Genomic DNA, 14,393 nt, shown 5'->3' with positions numbered 1-14,393 from the left:
CGACTTCTGCCCGCCGCCGGGGGGGGAGGGGGCGCCCCGTTTTCGCCAGCGGGCCCCCCATTCGTTTCGAAAACGCCGGTCAGCAAATCGCCAGACGACACAACGTCCAAAATCGGGACGTAAGACGTCTTGGCGTGTGTTAAATGGAAAAATACGATTCGGACGTCTTTAAAGCCCGTGTCACACTACGTATCGCGGACACGGATCGGATTGGGATTACGGATCGCGGATCGGATGTCAGCCAATCACAGACGAGCTGCTCGTCTATAATTGGCTGGATTACGATCCGCGATCCGCAATCTCAATCCGATCCGCGTCCGCGATACGTACAGTGTGACACGGGCTTAAGACGTTTTTAAGACGTCTCTAAGACGTCCTTAAGACGTCCTGTATGTCCCGATTTGGGACATTGTGGTTATCTGGGTTATTGCTTCCGCAGCGATTTATCTCGAAGATGTGCGAGAGCAATTGCATTCGTTATGTAATATTCCAAGCCCAAGATCGAATGATAGTCCGCTCGGAATTTCAACCGTTATTGAGATTTGAGATCCGATCGTCTCGGATAAGTATACTCGCGACTCGCGACACTCTCCGGCTCGCGTATACTTGGCCGTGTCTCTCGATCGAATCGCATTTTTTTTTTCCATCCAGTACACTCGCCGCAATTGTTTATATCGTGTGAGAAAAATGCGGCAACAGAAACGATAACGTCGAGCTCGTCGGAGCTCATCCTTTTTGGATCCTCCGTTTATATCCCGTTAATCACATCGGCAGTCACACTTCTGCCGAAGTAAGTACCGTAGCCGTGTGCCGTATACGCGATCGGCCACCACGTCGATTTTATCGAGGATTTTAAAACCCGTCGAAGGTATTGTTCTCTCACTTTGCTTTCTCCTCTTCTTGCAAGCGACACACACACACACACATTAATTCCACCGTTGTCCTGCCCCATGAAACGACTTCCCGATTCTCCTCTCGCCTTGTTTTCCCTAAATATATTCCGCTTTGCCGCGCGAGCGAAAGTTTTGGAAAGGGGGCACAATGCAAAACCTGAGCCATGCGAGCTAGAAAGAGCTCGCGTTGCAAAGAATACCTCTGCTAATGAATACGTGAGCCTAAAAAAGAAGATTCAAAAATCTCTCGCCCGATCGAACGACTTAACGATCGTCGAAATGATAGGTACAGTTCGCGTATCCCGAGCATCGACGAGTCCGGGCGAACGTGAATCCCTCGAACGTGCGCCGATCTTTCTCGATCGGATTTGATTCGCCGGTGAAAAGTGGCAATCACAACGTGGCGAGGCGAGAAACGGCAACGACAGCCTCGAGAGCTTTTCGAGTTTCGGCTCCGAATTTGAAGCCGACCTTTTTCTCGTAAATCTGTTATTAAAAGTCGCACACGGTCACATTGAGTGCGGTAAGCCGTTTTCTTTTTCTTTCCATTATTATGAATACAGAAGCTTATTTCGCCGGGACCTCCCGCGCCTGTTTATATATCCGTTTGTTTGGAAGTTCGGCGAGCCTGAACCAGCGGAACCAAGGTCAATCCGGGCCCGTCTCTTTTTCGTCACCTTGAACACCAACGGCGAACTGCTTGATCTATTGTTATCGCGGTGTAATGGGTTACGTTTGCTGTTTTCTCTCTCTCTCTTGCAATCACGGTAGAGGGAGAGTCAAGTGGGCAATATGGTATATAAGAAAAGAGTCGGGAACCGGTTTCGCGCGTGGTGTGGAGAGAGATTGAAAACCGGTGGCCGTGCCGAATTTTTCGAACAGATCTATCCAGAGCCTTTTCCTAGTTTCCAGTTGTTTCTTATCGAGCGTGATCCGTGATCCTCTCCCCAGGATCGGCGCGTCGCACTTCCCACATAAGAAACCGGTTTCGTATGACTCCAAAATAAGGTATGACACAATGTTCGTGTTTGGATTGTGTTGACCGCGGAGAAGACGCCGGGACGCGTTTGAAGAAAACAGTTTTCTCTCGATAACGATTACGATCGTTTCTCCTCGCGTTTCAAATAATTCACCGGGATTCAAAAGCTCCAATAAAAATGAGAGATGACATTAATGTTCATTAGCCTTTCCGATATGCGTTTGAAATATAAGTTAGGAATTTGCGTAGACTCTGCTCAGGCTACTTTGACCTAGCACAGAAAAAAAGGCCGCGCCGAAAAGAAATATAAATCTAACTGCAATTTGTGTAATATCAATTCCAAATTGCAGCCTTAATCAATACCCGCGAAAAACGTTTAATTTGTTTTGCCAAGATTAACACAATATTCATATTTTTTTTTTTTTTTTTTTTTTTAACGCGGAATTATATTACCTATATAAAAAGAAGGCATAAAAATACGATGATGTGAAAGTTATTTTTATAAATTTCGAAAGACGTACAAAGATGTTTTTTCGGATTCATCCTCCAATCAAACGATCACCACCTGTTTGTCGCCGCAAAGATTCGAAGTTTAACGACGCAATTCTGGCTAGACAAGTAGAACGTTGTGCCCCTTGATGGCACAATGCAACCTATATACCTTTATTGATCTGCGTGAAGTCATTCCGCGAGCGATATTGATAAAAGATCTTTTTCTCTCGTTCGCATATACACGAAAACACACGTTTACATATTTGACGCATATGTGCGATACGTGCAATCGTGAAGATAACGCCGGGGCAGCGGCGGAGGATAAATATCAATATGTTGACGATTGGCTAAATTAAATCTCTGACCTTCCACGATGAACTCGTTACTCAATCCGGAGTACGTCGACCATTTAAAACTTATCAATCCGATCGGCGAATCTTTCCTATACAGCTTGAAAGGTGGATTCTGCATTTTTTATCTATTTCTCATTTACATTTTTTCCCTTATTCTTCGTTTACGCGCTTACGATAGCGACGAAGAATCTTTGTTAAATTAGATTGTTTGTTAAATATAAACTGATTATCGTCATTTCACCTCTTTTTTTTTTATTTGTGATTTTGTTTTACAGAGGACACCTTAAATAATTAGCGCAAACAGTAATTTACTTGAAAATTTATCTCTCTCTCTTTCTAAAATTTGATGTATATTTATTCAAATTTTTTTTTAGAAAAGAAACATAATGAAATCAAATATCATAAATAAAATAACAAGCACGCTTGGTCATTAATCCTTAATCTCATAAGACGCATCATACATAACTCAAAAATGCAAACGACTCGTCAGTCTTAATAAAAATTTCAGAACGAATTGTCTCGTAAAATGTGGAAGCGCCTTCGTCATTTTATCGATCTTCCGGCAACTTTTTCATACCTCGCACAAACCACCGTGCCACTGCAAAGAAAGCTCATGCACATCATTGTGGGCCGCGGGTGAGACAAGTGGGACGAATCAGTGGGTCAACGAAACGACCTTCGTACTCGAGAGCGCCGCAAGAGTTTGCAAGCTCTGATTCCTGCAACACGCGCGCGAAGAAGGCGAGAAAGTTCTCCCCCCTCCCTCCCCTCCTCCCGAAGAGTCGGCGGTTCTTTGACGTATTTAGAGCCGATCTCTCCTTAGCGAAAATCCGATTGGAGGCTTTTTAATTTTCGACATTAATTAGGCCGAGAAATCCGGCCTTACAATTGTCAAAATATCACGTTATTGTTGTTCGAGGAAAATTAGAGAAATTTTCAGTCGGACATTTAAACGCTGTATTTACTTAACGGCTATATATAAAGTATCTCAGGGTCAAACTCTGTTTCACGAAACTTTTCAGCTCGATATCTGTGGAAACTTTCGCGACAAGCCACTCAAATTTACGATCAATGTCAAAAGCAAGGGAATAAATGGAAAAAAAGGCTGAGCTCTTAGCCCCCGTATAAACGTTTGACCTCGTTGCGTTCCGGTTTTTCCCGAAATTTTCCCGAGTAAAATTTCACGTCGCTCTCCCTCGGGGCGATGACATTTTTTTTTGCGGTCGGAGGAAACGATGTTTCCTGAATACGAAATCGAATAGCGGCATCGGCGGAAACTCACGAAGCCACGATCGGCCGATAGGCAACGGGCTGATGCCTGATGCCGCGCGCGGCCACCGAAAGCGCAAACTCTTGTAAAAACGAGGAAGAAGAAACGGCAAACAACAACGTTCGCGATGTCGCGAGTATAAGAGAAAAAAAAATCAACGACCCTCGGTTAAAAGTTCGGGCTTCGTCGATCGATTTCTATTTATAGAAAATGATATCGAATTACACAGTTTCAGCGGAGGAGAGGACCCGTGTCTTTTTAAACAGTGATTACGCACGTACGCGCGGTCGCTGTGATTTCATTTGCGAGTCTAGACATGACATCGTCACGTGCGATCGATCGGCCGTCGTTACGTATCGGATTTATCGTCTCGACTAGTAAAGGCAAAGAGATGACAGTTATATACGTTCGTTAAAATATTTATCTTGTATTACATCAGGCCGCCTCGGAGCAACTCAAATGAGAGCGTTATTCCCGTTGCTGTATTTACACTTCGGCTCATCCGCGAGAAAAATCGTGCGTCTAAAATGAACTTTACGTAACACGTGCATGGAAAGTGGCCCATTGCGCACGCTACGCCTGCGTGATCGACCACTTTCCACGCACTTGCAACATAAAATAGGGTGTGCAAGCCGTGCGTAATGATGAAAATTCCCGGCTATTCCTTTCCGACGTAGAGATCCCACTGAAGAAATAATCAAGAGACACGGTATAGTGTCTCGCGCCAAAAGTACACGCGGAGCGAGACCGACCGTGACTCTTTTACGCGACGCGACGATTTGCGAACACTCGAGATGTTGAGATCTCATTTAACGAGTGAACGGATCAAGTTTTAAGTAGGCCTGATCGATAGCTTGGGTCGAATTGGGGGGGAGGGGGGTATCTTTTATAATATTTTCCGCTACGTGCCCTAACGAGCGAAGATATTGCGGCGCAAAGTCCAAATGTGAAAAATTTTATTTAAGATACTCCTCCTCCTCCTCCTCCTCCTAACGCTGCGACGTCTTATGACATATATATATATATATATATATATATATATATATAATATTTAACTGGATTAGAATTTATTTGCGCCGGAATGATAGACGAGAAAGGATCGTTACTCGCATTTTCCCCATGCACATGTGCCGCCTTCGCGATTAACCGCCGCACTAGCGAAGGCTACTTCGCCGCTAAGCAAAACTTTCATTGATATATACAACGTGTTGTACCGCTTCGAAGGCTGTCGGAGGTGAGCCCTCGGGAGTGCCCGGTTGGAAAACACGGGCGGCCAGCGTGGCGTGGACAGACGTGAGGCGTCGAAATAAATTTATATAGGTGAGGAGGGAACCCTCTCTCTCCGGGCGAACGAGCGAGCGAGCGAGCGAGAGGGCTCCGGCCGTTCTCTCCGAACACGCTGTCCTTCTTCCCGGCCTGCTGCTCCTCGTGTTCGCTCGCGAGGAGAGATAGCCTGGGCTCTCCTCGCGGCTGGCAGGTAAAGTCAGTAGGCGGGCTCAGGTTCGTTCACCTCGGCCTAGCGGCCGACCGGATAGCGGGACCCTGGCTTTCCACCGGGCTCGTCGTCGTCGTCGTCGTCGTCGTCGTCGTCGTCGTCGTCGTCGTTGCGCGTCGTCGTCGTCGTCGTCGTTGTCGTAATCGTACCGCCCAGTATGCATACGTATACTCGCGTGTAACACGTTCGCACAATTATGTCCGCACGCCTATGCCAGCGCCTATATTCGTGCACCTTCGCACCTGCGAAAAACGTACGTATCCGTTCTGTGCGCGGCGCGGCACTCTCCTCTGGCGCGCGCATATATTATATTGTTGCACCGGCGCGGCGCGGCGGCTTTTGCTCCTTCGTCGGCGTGGGCCGTTAGCTAATTGGCCGCGTTAATTGACCCCGAACGGGGCCTCAACGAATTCATTCTCTCTCTTTTGCAGAAACGGCGGAGGATAAACGAATTAAGCGATCTATGTCAATTTTGACGCGCCGGAAATCTGCCAAATTATCTTGAAATCATTAAAATCGCGATTTTACTAGCTTCTCTCTGCACTGTTAAATAATAAAGGAAATTTAAACCATTGTCTTGAGTTAAATAACATTTTATTATTTTTAACTGTCATGTACGGAAATTTATTATCTTGAACTTCATCGGTTGACTTAAATTGAGTACAATTTGACTGATCTTTCATTTACGACCGAAAGAAAGTTTCACGGCACTCTATATAATTGTATAGAAATAAATTCTTACATTACGCTTGCGACAGAGATGCGCTTTTCTTCCGCGCCGGTAACGTCGAAAAACGAATCTGCCGTGATTATATGTTGCAGTGTCTAATCTGTCTCGGCGGGAGAAAAAAGAGCCGCGTTGCAGATCCGTATACTGGAAGATTCAGATTGAACATGCGCTTTATCAGCGCGTATTTTGAGTCGACGTCACGGATTGCAGGAAGCACGCGAGCGTATCGCGGAATTGCCCGATAAAGAGGAACGTGTCGGATGGTTCGTCGCAAAAAAAAAGAGAGAGAAACAAACGTTTATCAAGTCGTGTCGAACGATTTCGCAGGCTGTGCCCGTGTACAAGGTAACGGAGCCTGATAGTCAATACATTGTTGCGCGCCGTTGTCGATATATCTTCCGGGCCGCTTTGCGTATAATTCCGGAGTTTATTTTAAAAAGGATCTAGATCTCTTTTTGCGGGAGAGCGAGATACCTCTGGAAGGATTAAGGGAACTAAGCAGTCAGATTTGGTAAAAATGTAACCTTTTTTGGGAATTAATTACAAGGAAATGAATACAATTGTGACTAGTACTTTTAGGTAATGTTTACTAGTACCATAAAGAGTAAGTAAAAAAAATTTTTTAAATAATATATGTGTGTGTGTATATATATATATATATATATATATATATATATGACGGCGCTACAGTCTTCTGATGCAGGCGGTTTTTCTGGTGCCGTTGTGGTTTTGCAGTGATCCTAGCCATAAAAAATTGAATTGTACATTTTTCCTAGAAAATTTGGCACTCTATAAGACCCCATTCTGCACTGAACCTATTTAAAAAAAAAAAAAAAAATTCAAAATTAAAGAAATGGCAGCTGCAAATGTAAAAAAAACGTGATTTTTTATTGGAAAGAAGGAGCTATTTTATTTTATTTATTTCTTTTTGTCAAAACACAGAAGTTTTTACCAGACTTCGGCGTAGGTTCAGGCCTTAACTAGACATGTTTTACATATGCTCAATTTTTTTTAAATCGATTTGAACCTCCGACTTTTTGCAATTACTGCAAAACAAAGAGAAAAAAAGATTTCGAGAAAAACGCGTTTAAAGTTTTGAAAAACTTTTGAGTACAATAACTACTACATACCTCTTTTTGGCTGTCAAATCCTTAATTTTGCTAATTTTAACATGAACCAAACGGCATTTTACTCGGGAAGGATAGTACTTTCGAAAAATGCAATAAAAAAAAATCGATTTTCTGACTGCCTATAATCCCCTTAAAGAATCTGTGGAACAAACGACTCATTTATAAGTGTGAAAGATAAACGGCCAGCTTTCGAACAACAACGAAAGAGAGTTTAAATAAAAACCGATTTATTTAGAACAATATAGATATCAATAGTTTCGATTTATTTATTGGTAGTCTTCTTCAGAACGCAATAAGAACAAATCTGATAAAATTACGTGTCAAAAAAATTAAGAAAATGGACAGATGTCAAAAATAAATAACAAAATTAACAAATCGAATAATAATCGCATAATATAATCATTATTTGTACTCTCTCTCTCTTTCTTTCTCTCTCTCTTTCTCTCTCTCTCTCTCTCTCTCTCTCTCTCTCTCTCTCTCTCTCTCTCTCTCTCTTTCTGAGGAGGAGGAATATATTATTGAAATCATCTGCTTTCCTCGACGGTGCTGACGCAATTGGGCCTTAGGAAGCTATCCCCGATGCATCCCTCGCGACCCGAATTCTCTACTCGCTTCCGAAGCCGCAGAGACCCTCGCGATCGTATCATTTCATGCCGATACATTTTGAGCGGCGTAGTCCGGGGCACGGACGTTGAAACGGTACATTTCCACTTGCCGGATGACTTTTACAATTCCATTTACCGTGAATTACCGTACGCCGAGGGTCACCTGCATATCGGCGAGAGATCGCGGCGGATTTTTCCGGCCGATGGCAAATTAATGCCAACCCCGCGTGGGAAACATCAACTTTCACCCACGAGACCAGAAGTAAACTCGTAGCGCGCGCGCGAGTGTAACGGCTCTTCGTGTTTCAACGAATCGCGGCCTAGTGTTTGCCGAGCGAGATAAAAAGAGAGGAAGAAAAACGAGAGAGAGAGAGAGAGAGAGAGAGAGAGAGAGAGAGAGAGAGAGAGAGAGAGAGAGAGAGAGAAGGCCTTGATTATAGTCCTAGCATGTTTTTTTTAAGACTTTTAATTTTAAGAACATCTGCCACGACGAACACACCGTTGCAATTCTTTTATCTTTGGCTCTAAGTATCCCGGTAATTGGATCTTGAATCAACGTTTTGAAGAAGCAAATATCCCACGCTTAAAAATTGAAGCTTTCTTTCAGCAGCTCTTCCGCTGTTTAATTAAATGGAGACGCTAAACTTAATTTGTAATTTAATTGGGCTGCAGTAACATTGTAATTGTAGACGTAATCACGTGGCACCGCGAGCGTCTTTGAGAATGTCTCTGAAAAATGCCTTTGAAGAACGGGTCGACACGAGATGGGTTTTCATATAAGGTACAATAAATCCATGTACCTATTCATTGAAAATACCGTTTAACGACATTTCTTAATGAATAGCGCGTGTCTACAAAGAGAGTCATTGCATCGTTCTATTCTCATTCATTCAATTATTCATGCGCTCTCGCGTTATCTGTTATCTATATGCTGCTGGAGTAATCTTTGGGTTGGGGTGACTTTAAACAAATATTTGTCGCTGATACATAATCAATTGCAAGACTAAAGACTCGCTATAATACGCCAGAATTAATTTATTTGCTCAAAAATTTGTCATTTTCATCTATTTAATGTATCAACTTCTCTTCTGTTTGAAGTGTTACTTTCCAAGAAGTACCGTTTCATTTATGAAGAACGTGTTGTCGGTAATATCGGTTAACATATTTTTCGTTTATACTTTTCTGTTCTGTGAAGAATTTAATTAGGAATAGATCAGGATAATATTAATGGACATAATTTTTGAAATTAATACATAAATAAATGAAGTTTTTTGTTAGATAAATCGTCAAACATTAACTTAAATATTAAGTATATATTCTTTCATTAATTTGGAGTCTTTTAAAATTACGCTTAAATTATGCTTTCACTGAAATTATTGAACTTTAAATTACATCTTTATCGTGGGATGTAACTCACTTAAATGAAAAATTAATAATTTAAGTAAATAAAAGGTGTCAACAAATCTTACAGTACAAAATTTAATCAGACATAACATTCGAACGATTTTCCAATATCTTTTCGGCTCTTTTGAAGACTCAAAATCACAAGAAAATAAAATTTATTTTATTATTTTAAATCACATTTTTATTTGGATGTAACACTTAAATGAAAAATAAACAAGTTTGTAAAAGATATCGACAAATTTTACAGTACCGAACACCAATCAGAAATGGCACTTGGGCGATCTTTTATTGGGCTGGTCCTGCAGTTTGGGGACCCAAAACCGCGAGGAACTGAATGGAGGCGTAAAACGGCGGTGGAATTCTCTTTCTTTGACACGCTAATCGGTCACACCGCACGCTGAATTACGCCACCCTATATACGTACAGCGTCCGCAGTCTAGATTCGCTTCTCTAGCGGGCGAGCTATATACTCAGCGGATTTTCTTCGAGGTCTCTCACGAGTGTGCAGTGTGTGCACTTTGCGTGCGTGCGCTCGCGCGAGCGCACGGGCGCACACGCATGCACACGTGCGTGTGCACTCGAGGCGGGCGCGCGCGCGCGCGCGCACTCTCCCGAGTGCGCCTACCTGCACGCACGCACACGCCGAATTGCAGGACATTAAACCCCGGACTGAATGCAGATTCGCGCGCTCGAACGAGCGCGGCAAATCGAAGGCGAGGCCTGCACGTGTGCGAGCCAAGCAAAGAGGAGGAGGAGAAGAAGAAGATCCTCTTAACGGCAATGACAATCCCGCATCCCGCATTAACTCGTGATATAATGTTTACAATGTAACTTGCTTGCACAACGGGTGTCCCGCTGCAATTTTTCCTTACCGTTTTCCCCCTCGAACTGGTGTGATGGGGAGGGGAAATGAAATGGTATACCCCGCGGAGAGTATCGGGAGTTTCGTCATAAACGATCGGTCTGTAATAACTAGATATGAGATACGATAACAAAAATATATTTTATGCAACGTAATTATTTTAAGAATAAACTGGATTCGATCCGAGGTGCCTCGTTTTTCTCGCGTTCTGTTCCTCTGCGTCGAAAATTTTACCTCGTCACGAGAGGCCGATTTTTTCCAGCCGATCTACTCTACTCGGCGTGAGCGAGGCGAAACGTGTGAGATGAGAGGATACGGAGATCGAGATACGGGGGGCGATGATGAATATTTAAAAAAAGTAGGTTTCACAGATATAAGGAATTCCACGAGACGTCCACATATACCTATCCCCTCTTTTCATCAGGAATCTCGACTCAATAGGCCGTGGCGTTGGTAGGAGTTTGCGAATCTCGGATTACGCGACATTTCGTCCCGATAAGAGTACGAGAGGCGCCAGGATAAATAGGCACGTAATCGAATTAGCGTTACAAAGTGGCACATAAACGATGGAAGGTCAATGGCTTCGGAGCAGTTCACACGAAAATCGCGCGCGGCGGCGACGGGCGACGTGTCGCGCGCTCGTCATACCGGGTGATCCAAAGGGAAAGAACCGCGCGCGAATTGATCGCCCCGGGACGTCCGCTCGCGGCGCGGTATAATCCTGACGGGATCTATATTTTATATTGCTGAACTGTGGCCGCACTTCTTTTACTCCGAATTCCGAAAGGAAAAGGAAACAAATTCTGAACTAGTGCGCGCAGACCCGGCGCGGCCGGCCGCCTAATTCCCTCGCGGCATCAGAAATCCGAAAAGTCGCCTCTCTCGAGCGCGCCGAGTTAATAATCAGCGATCGCTCACGGCGGCCACTTAAAACAGACATTTTCCCACAATGGTTACAGCCTAATGACAACTAATAGCTATAGCGACCACTTATTTCATGCTTTTGTAATTGCATGTTTTTGATCTCTCCACTCCACTGCTCCGTGCGTTGAACGGAGTCGAGATGATAGCTGCAGAGAAGAAAATTTCTATTTCCCCGAACGGCATTATATGTCGGAATTGAAAGGAAGGAACTCGATGTTTGTTACCCGCCTCGCGACGTAATTAAGTATGCAGGATCAGATTTATCTTCTCATCTCGTGATTCGTTTCGTGGGTTGCTATTTTCGACGTTTAAACTCGGGCCGCTCGGCGTCCGATTTCCGCGGGCCCGAGAAAAGTATTCGAAACGAAAATTGCGTTCACTGACGTGTAACGAGCCAGACGTTCGTGTATTAGCACGCCCCAAGCGTTAATTACCTTAAACGTTTCGCTAATTCCCTGCTCCTATATCACAATCGGCGGCTTAGAGATTGTACATACCTCGCGTGTCGATGCACCCTTAACCGCTCGCTGCGCATTAGGCGCACGTTTTCGCGAAATTTTGCATATACGGCTGCATCCTCGTGGATTACTTAATTAGATTGTTCACTGTGCTCCCCGCGATACCTATATTCACACGCGGACTAAATGATTCGATATTATTAAGAACGTCATTCTCTCTCGTTAAAAAAAAATGCATGGATAAAGGAAACAGGTCTACTTTTGGCGTCTATTTACGACGCTTATATCTTTTTATGATTTAAAAAAATAGAATCAAGCACGATTGTCTATATTTGATTCAGCAGGACAAGGAAAATGACAAATATAATAATTAGTTACAAAATGCAATTAACAGATGTCAATTTTATATCACAAAGAGTTCTTCCATTTACTCGAAAAGTAAACGAAAAATTAAAAAATTTTTTTTTTGTTTCCGAATAATAATTGGTATAGAAATTATCCGAGAAAACAGAAAAATTGCAATAATAAAGATTTATCGTTCAGACAAAGAATGTAGTCTACACGCTATATTAGCATACGATTCTTAATAGAAATCTGGTAGATTCAACCAGAAAGATACGAATCATACTCATAATTAGACATCGAATTTTTTATACGCAGATTGGTGAAAAAGAACAATTACTTAATATAACTAAGATTTTGTTATTTATAAATATTCCACATATTTATACCTAACATACATATGTTGCAGTAGAAATAGATATTGTAAATAGATATTGTAAATAACGTGATCTTAGTTATTATATATGATTGCTCTTTTCTCTTTCCATCAATCTGCATATAAAAAATCCGATGTCTACTCATAACTAATTCTATCAAATATTCTAGTAATAAAATATCGAAATAACCAGAAATTCAATTACGATAACCATCAGAATTCTTTCTGATATGATCAGAAATGCATCTTTGTACATATTATTGTTGGTACAACCAAAACATTTTTATTACTAGTATTAAAAAATGCACATTTTTATATATTTTTTAATATTAAACACATATACAACAATTATACAAAAGTATATCAATTATATAATTATATAACAATAGATATTATATTTTTTCGAAGAAAATATCATTTCTAATTGATTCGAGATTTCATGAATGAAAAAAAAGTTAATCTGGCTATCCCGTCTATTTCTTTCTCAAGCTTGATCGAACTTTCGGATAGCTCTACACGGTTTGATTGATGCATGACCAGGTCGTGGAAAGAAAGATGAGAATTGGCATCATGAAGCAGAGGTCTCGAGAGATTTCTCTTCGCCAGAATATCAATCGAGCATTCGTCTGCCGTGGCCTTGTACCCACGTATGTACTACAAGCGCGATATACGTCGGGTGGTCTAAGACACTGGGCTGTTGCCGGCGATATATGTGTCGCACGGCGTTCGTTGATCTGAATGATCCAATTAGCGATCCAGGCCGCGCTGTGCCAATTTCTTCGGACGTTCCTCTGGACGCGTCGATGACTTCTGCAATTGACTTGTAACTGATCGTATCTTTTCAATATCTTTTCAATTATTATTGGAAAATGATACAGGAAGGATATTGAAGAGTGGCCTATTAAAAAATCATATTCTTTTTGTAAGGTGAAAAATTTTAATCTTTTGTCGTTTTTCTGTGCGCTTTGTCTCTTTCTTTTCCTTAGCATACACGTACAATATTATATATAATAAAAATTACACACATAAATAATATGTATTAAATAAATATTAACGTACATTATATTAGATGTTAGGTATTATAAATGTATATATCATATATTGTTTATATTTTATAATTATATAATATTCTATGTTATATAATTAAATAACACAAAAATATTATAATATTAAAATATAATATAAATTTAAAGTACAGGAATATATTAAAAATATTATTAATATTTATATATTATTATATAATATAATAATACAAAGTGCAATAGTTACAGCGTCATTCTGATCGTCCTCATACCTAGCGTAAGAAATTACAAAGAAAATTACGCTTCAATGCGGTAGAAGGTATACTCATCATTGAATTCTCCGACATCACGTTGCAATGTCTTTGCTCATCTGGCATATGTAGGGCAAAGATAAAGAGATTTTTTCTTATGCAACGAGACCTCGAGATATTGATTGAGCCCACTATAAGAATCGAATCAGTCATCCGGCCGTTACTATGATATGATAAACGTTTGTCTCTCTGCACCAGTTGTTTCGCGTAGATTATAATACATGCACGTATATATAAACGACGGGCCCCTCCTGACGTCTCGCACCGCTCGCGCACACGCTTGGCGCCGAGCACGCGTCTCCTTGATACAGTCCCAATAAATAATTGCATTGATAATGAATGCGGGAATGCAGCGGCCTTTCGCGATGATCTAATCATCCTCATATCCGCCTCGGCCGGCATCCAGAAGGCAGCCCCGTTACGCTGACGATGCTCCGATCGATAAGCAAAACCGCACTATCTTTGGCTTTAAACGCGACCCGCTTGCGATACTTCAAAACAAGCTATTTTCCGCCTGATTACGGACTAAGGTCGACGTTAAAGTGTTTAGTCTCTACGAATCGCAGCGGATTCCGCGAGCCCCCCGCGCCCGGCCTCTCTCTCTCTCTCGGCGTGCGCGATCCGTCATCGTGTGCACAACGTTGCATCGCGACGCGTCGATGCGGCGGTACACGCGGCTGGCTATTGCACCGTCTGGTACGAACGACGCCGCTGAAAGAGCATCCGCCTCTCACGCGAGCGCGAAGG

General features: G+C 42.3%; 1 protein-coding gene across 1 annotated transcript in view; it reads left to right on the top strand.

Moving 5' to 3' along the window:
- Mgl (low-density lipoprotein receptor-related protein megalin) overlaps positions 1-14,393 on the top strand; it is a 45,939-nt gene that overhangs the window by 674 nt on the left and 30,872 nt on the right. The window lies entirely within an intron of this gene.

Source organism: Temnothorax americanus, unplaced genomic scaffold, assembly GCF_048541705.1.
Source record: "Temnothorax americanus isolate GAGA-0224 unplaced genomic scaffold, ASM4854170v1 Scaffold21, whole genome shotgun sequence".
Classification (NCBI taxonomy): Eukaryota; Metazoa; Arthropoda; class Insecta; order Hymenoptera; family Formicidae; genus Temnothorax; species Temnothorax americanus.
Note: the sequence above shows the minus strand (reverse complement) of the source record. Positions and strands in the feature narration are given on the sequence as shown.